At 40.2% G+C, this 6,017-nt stretch overlaps 1 pseudogene; it reads left to right on the forward strand.

Moving 5' to 3' along the window:
- Nucleotides 1–594: 594 nt before the first annotated feature.
- On the forward strand, nucleotides 595–1,069 carry LOC101679174 (annotated as a pseudogene).
- The last annotated feature ends 4,948 nt before the right edge of the window (nucleotides 1,070–6,017 follow it).

Here is a 6,017-nt window from a genome sequence, read left to right on the forward strand (position 1 = left end):
GAGCCCCAAGCAGGGATCCTGCTGTGTGTGAAATACATAAAAGAAAGAAAGAGAGAGAGAGATTGAGAGAGAGAGGAAGGAAGGAAGGAAGAAAAGAAAGAAAAAGTTAAAAAATACTAGTAGACATTGTAAAGGAAGCGTATAAAGGAATCAAGAGTAGTGATATTATAATCCTCAGAGGAGGGTGGGAGGCATAACCAAATCCCCATCAGTCTTGAAAACCATCAATTTACATCTAAAATTAAGAAATCAAGAACAGTGATATAAACATACCATTGATAGGTATGGAGGGAACTGCCAGCAAACAGTGAGTGTTTCAAGTAGTTCTCCCACTAGGGAGCTGAACTTGCTGTTAAAGGTCTATATTGTGATTTTTAGTTTTTCATGTCCTTTCTATACTACTTGACTTCAGAATCACATACAAGCATAACTTTAAAAAAAGTTTTAAAAAAAGAAAACTTCTTTTAAAAAAGAAAAACTAGACAGTGTGCTCTTGGGCCTCTCTCTGGCGACCGGCCTAACCCAATGCCTTCTCGTATGTCCCCAAGTCTGACCCTCCTTTTCCTCCAGACCTCAGGTGAAATTGCCACCAAGATGCAGATTTTCATGAAAACCCTTACTGGGGAAGACTATCGCCATCGAGGTTGAACCCTCAGGTACAATAAAAAATGTAAAGGCGAAGAGTCAGGGTAAGGAAGGAATTCCTCTTGATCAGCAGAGACTGATCTTTGCTGACAAACAACTGGAAAATGGATGTACTTTATCTGACGATATGTAACATTTAGAAAGGGTCCACTCTTCTTCTTCTGTGTTGAGACTTCGTGGTGGTGCTAAGAAAAGGAAGAAGTTTTCTACCACTCCTAAGAAGAGTAAACGTAAGAGAAAGAAGATTAAACAGGTTGTCCTGAAATACTACCAGGAGGATGAGAATGCCAAAATCAGTTGCCTTCATGGGGAGTGCCCTTCAGATGAATGTGGTGCTGGAGTTTTTATGGCTAGCCACTTGGACAGATGTTACTGTGGCAAATGTTGTCCATCGTATTGCTTCAACAAACTGGAAGACAAATAACTGTATATAGGCTAATAAAAGACATGAACTAGAGCTACCCTACGACCCAGCAATCACACTACTGGGTATTTACCCTAAAGACACAAATGTAGTGATCCAAAGGGGCATGTGCACCCGAATGTTTATAGCAGCAATGTCCACAATAGCCAAACTATGGGAAGAACCTAGATGTTCATCAACAGATGAATGGATAAAGAAGATGTCATACACACACACACACACACACACACACACACACACACACACAATGGAATACTGATGCAGCCATCAAAAGAAATGAAATCCTGCCATTTGTGACAACGTGGATGGAACTAGAAGGTATTATCCTGAGTGAAATAAGTCAATGAGAGAAAGATAAGTATCATATGATCTCCCTGATATGAAGAATTTGAGAGGCAACGTGAGGGGTCTGGGGGCTAAGGTAGAAAAAAATGAAACAAGATGGGACTGGGAGGGAGACAAACCTGAGAGACCCTTAATCTCACAAAACAAACTGAGGGTTGCTGGGGGTAGGAGGGTAGGGAGAGGGTGGTTGGGTTATGGACATTGGGGAAGGTATGTGCTATGGTGAGTGCTGTGAAGTGTGTAAACCTGGTGATTCACAGACCTGTACCCCTGGGGCTAATAATACATTATATGTTAATAAAAATTTAAAAATTAAAAAAAAAAGACATGAACTAAAAAGTATACATACACAAATAAATAAAAATAAATTTAAAAATTTTTAAAAAGGACTAGAAAGAGAAATCTATTAACAGTCTAGAACCAAATTTTCCTTCTATCACTCTTTTCCCTATTTTTATCCTATGATTGATGCCCTGCTTGATAGCATTTGCTCCATTTGGTTCTCTTAAAGAAGTTACAAATTTAAGCAACGACCGCAATGAAACCACTTTTAAATTTCTAGATCCTTTCTAGACCTGTAGTAATGTACATATATGCTTTTATGAAGTTGCTTCCCTTCTGGGTCTCAAACTTCCATCCTCTTCTCTCATACACCCCAGAAAAAAAGACTTCACCACCTCTCATGAATGGGACTAAGGTCATTTGGTGAGCCAACTCCTCTAGTGTCCCTTTCCCTACCTGAACTTGAGTCATTCATCCTCTGACTCTGAAAAGACATGTCAAGGATGTCTTCAGCCATGCTCTTCATCCTAGTTCTTGCCTTTTTGCCTCTACATCTTTGATTTTTCTTCTCTACTTTTTGTTTTGCCTATAACCAAACTCATATCTTTCCTCCAGTTAAAAGCAAATCCAAAATTAGTACCTTCTTTCACATGCTTCACAATCTCTCAAAAGAACCACACCCTTACCACTAACTTATGGCTCTTTTATTCCTCAGCCCCATGTGGATACATACCTTCTCTACTGAAACTGTTGTTAAGTGACCAGATCTACAAATTTCCTTATCTATCAGCCTTTCCAGCCTTTCCTCAGGTCCCACTCTCACTGCTCTGCTAAACTCCACACTTTACCCTCCTTTTATTGAAATGTTTTCCTCTTTGCTTCTGACTGAATTACTGCAATCAGCTGGCAATGTTGTAACAAAACATAAAGTTAAAAGACATGAAACAAGTCCAATGAATGGATCTTTAAAGTTTACATATAAACCTAACACACGAGAAAATATACACACGAGAAAATATACTTGGCAGGAACACTACTATATATACCATCTTAAATTACCCCAACGGGAAAAAACTTGAGCCAGAGACCTAACTTACATACAGGTATTCAAGACAGATGTTTTACAGGACAGATGTAGTAACTGTCTTCCAATTTTTTTTTTAATTATTATTTTTAGTCTTCTTTTAGCAAGTACATTCATAGTAATTGGGGCTTCTCATAATACCGATATTAAAGTGGTTGAGAATAACTGAAAACATGAAAGTTGTGTTTTTTTAAGGATTTTACTTATGTGAGAGAGAGGAAGAGTGGAGATTGGGGCAGCGGGAAAAGAGAGAAATCTCAAGCAGGCTCTATGCCCAGTGTAGGGCCTTGGGGTGGGGGTGGGGGGTGATGTTTAGTCCTAGGACCCTGAGGTCATGACCTGAGCCAAAGTTAGATACTTAGCTGAAAGAGCCACCCAGGTGCCCCTTGTGTTCTATAACTTAGCAAAGCCTGGCAGAAAGCCACCCACTGGTGTATCTGCCTCTGATATTCATCCTTAAATTAAAATATGACTGCTCTACAGTGATCATTTCTCCAGTAACCCTTATCCTTGAACACAGGTTTGAACTACACAGGACCACTTACACAGGACCACTTCTCTATATGTGAACTTTTTTTTTTTTTTAAGATTTTAAGATCACAGAGAAGCAGGCAGACAGGAGGAAGCAGGCTCCCTGCTGAGCAGAGAGCCCGATGTGGAGCTTGATCCCAGGACCCTGGGATCATGACCTGAGCTGAAGGCAGAGGCTTTAACCCACTGAGCCACCCAGGTGCCCCTATGCGAACTTTTTCAACATAGTACTATAAATGTATTTACCTTATGATTATTTATTTATTTTAATTAAAAAAAATTTTTTTAAAGATTTTATTTATTTGACAGAGAGAGATCAGAAGTAGGCAGAGAGGCAGGCAGAGAGGAGGAAGCAGGCACCCTGCTGAGCAGAGAGCCCCATGCGGGACTCGATCCCAGGGCCCTGAGATCATGACCTGAGCCGAAGGAAGCGGCCGAACCCACTGAGCCACCCAGGCGCCCTTACCTTATGATTTTAAAAACAATTTATTTCCCCTTACTCAAAGAATAATGTATGTAGTACACGTAACATACAAAATGCGCATCAACTGTTATCAGGAAGGTTTCTAGTCCAAAGTAGGCTTAATTTGGGGCCCCTGGGTGACTCAGTTAGTTGAGGAGCCAGCTCTTGATTTCCTCTTGGCTCAGGTCATGGTCTCAGGGTTCTGGGATGGAGCTTTGCAGGGGGCTTCGCAATCTGTGGAGAGTCTGCTTCAGGACTCTCTCCCTCTGTCCCTCCCCACTCCCTCTGTCAAATAAATCCTTTACAAATTTTTTAAAGATCTTATTTGAGAGAGCGAGAGAGCATGAGCAGGGGAAGGGGAGCGGAGGGGAGGCAGAGAAACACATTCCCTGTTGACCAGGGTTGGATCATTACCTGAGCGAAAGGTACTCAACCAACTGAACCAGCCAGGCATCCCATAAATAAATCTTAAAAAAAATAAAAATAAAAAAAGTACAGTTAATTAGTAGTTGTATTTTGGCGTCAAAAGTTTTATTTGTGGATTTTCTACTGTGCAGGGGGTTGGGCACCTTAATCCCTGCATTATTCAAGGGTCAATTTCACATCTGTAGAGAAAGATGTTTCATTGGAAACATTAGCTTATATGCAAGTTTACAGTAATGAGTCTACAATACACTAATTAGCTTGCTGTTGGTAATAGGGCAGTAAAGAGCCTTGGATATCACATGGAGAATGCCTGCAAGGTTCTGATCTCAAGCCAAGAGCAGAGAAGCAGTGAACACCTACCTAATCCATCCTTGCTATGGAAAATCCATATATCAATTTCAGTGATGTGAAGGCTTATAACAGCAAGTTCTTTGACACTTCCTCATTCAGAGAACGAAGATCTACCTCAATGAAGGAAAGGCTAGGCACAGCTGAAACTGTATTTTCCCTGCATCCATGTCCTTAATCTGGTTTCCCAATTACATGTCCAACCCAATATTCCATTTCATTGTATTCATTCAATAAGCATTTGAGTATGTATAAACTGCTAGGAATACAATAACTAATTAGACCTCCCTATAAGGAAGTTAAAAGTTGAACCAAGATCAGAATGAGTAAAGAGTCAACCAAGCTATGAATCAGGGGAATGTCTAATGGAAAAGAAATATATCAAATACAGGCAGAATTAAGTTTGGAACATTTTTAAATTGTAAGAATGGGAGCAGGGGAGCCCCTGGGTGGCTCAGTGGGTTAAGCCTCTGCCTTTGGCTCAGGTCGCGGTCTCAGGTCCTGGGATGGAGTTGGCATCAAGCTCTCTGCTCAGCAGGGAGCCTGCTTTCCCCCCTCTCTCTCTACTTGTGATCTCTGTCAAATAAAATCTTAAAAAAAAAAAAAAAAAAAAAAGAATGGAAGCAGGGAGATGTGGGGAATGGAAAGGAGCACAACATGGACAGGTAATAGGAGTGGAAAGTGGTGTGTTAGGAACCACAGTCAAGTGCCCAGCTAAGAAATATTAGTGGCTTGGGGAATTGGGCCAGCAATAGGAGAGATCAACAAATTCAGTATATTTTGGTGGCTGTTGGTCACTGTCTTTAAGGAATCAAGTACAACTCCAAGGTTGGTTTGAGTATCTGAGTGGGTAAATGCACGGTGGTATATCATTTACTGAATTAAAGGCTGGGAAGAAAGGACAATGTTGAGAAAAATCAAGATTCCTTCCTTCACATGGCTATACCCTCCAACGAAACTTCCTTTATCAGTCCACATTTTCCCAAGCCCTTGCTTATTTGAAAATAAGAATCCTTCTACTAGAACGCTATCTCCCTCACCTGCCACCACGCCCTCAGCAACCCACCTCTCAAAAGTCCTTCCTCTACCACTCATCCCACTTATCCCCTAAATTGAGTAATTCATTCCTTTAGACTTACTGGAACTTTATTTCTATCTCTCATAAGGAATCTAACACTTTCTACCTTGCATTAAGTGTTATATAATTTCTCAGAATGTAAGCTCCTTGTCTCATCCATCTATTTCTGACATATGGTACTAGAGTGCTTTATAAATGAGATGAAGACTCAAAATATGCAAACATTTAATGTTACCTTAATCACAAAGCCTTTACAAATATAAGATTGCTAGGATCTCATTGGCATACATGAAGTTAAAAGACTGAACAGAAAATTCTTTTTGCATATAGTAATAACTGAAACCTAACAGTATCAACTTCAGAAAATATTCTGAAAATGGTTAAATTTAAA

This window comes from Mustela putorius, unplaced genomic scaffold (assembly GCF_011764305.1).
Source record: "Mustela putorius furo isolate JIRA1106 unplaced genomic scaffold, ASM1176430v1.1 tig00003898_pilon_pilon_pilon, whole genome shotgun sequence".
Taxonomy (NCBI): Eukaryota; Metazoa; Chordata; class Mammalia; order Carnivora; family Mustelidae; genus Mustela; species Mustela putorius.